The following is a 517-nucleotide window of genomic DNA, read 5'->3' on the forward strand; positions in this document are numbered from 1 at the left end:
CGTACGCGCGCATGTCCAGAGCGGCTTCGTTCTCGTTCCTTGTGACGTCAATGCATTCCAACTCGCTCCCGAGCAGCAGCGGCAGCAGCGGCGGCGGCGGCGGCGACGAGCCCAGGAAAATGAGTGAATGGCCGCCGCGGAAGTCCAAGAAATTATATAACTGACTAATGTGTGTGTGTGTGTGTGGTTTATCTCTCTAGCTATCTAAACAAATATGACCATGGGACAATGAACTTTACCATGCCATAGAAAATAACTCGCATTCCTAGATTGAATTATAGCCTACACTGTTACTATGGTTCACTTAAAACATAGCACAGGGGTGAATCACCCAACGTCCTCCATCATCACTGTTGTTTATTGGCTCCAGTTTTGGAGAATGGGTTCTGTATAGATTTAAATAGAAGTCATTTTTAAATCATCATTTGTAGCCTACGTACAAGTTTGAGAGTGTTTCCTGAACATACCTATACTTAGCCTATATTCACAGTTGCCTATAAAGTTGTAATCTTTTTAC

This window comes from Trachurus japonicus, chromosome 6 (genome assembly GCF_045865225.1).
Source record: "Trachurus japonicus isolate A0001 chromosome 6, Traja_1.0".
NCBI lineage: Eukaryota > Metazoa > Chordata > Actinopteri > Carangiformes > Carangidae > Trachurus > Trachurus japonicus.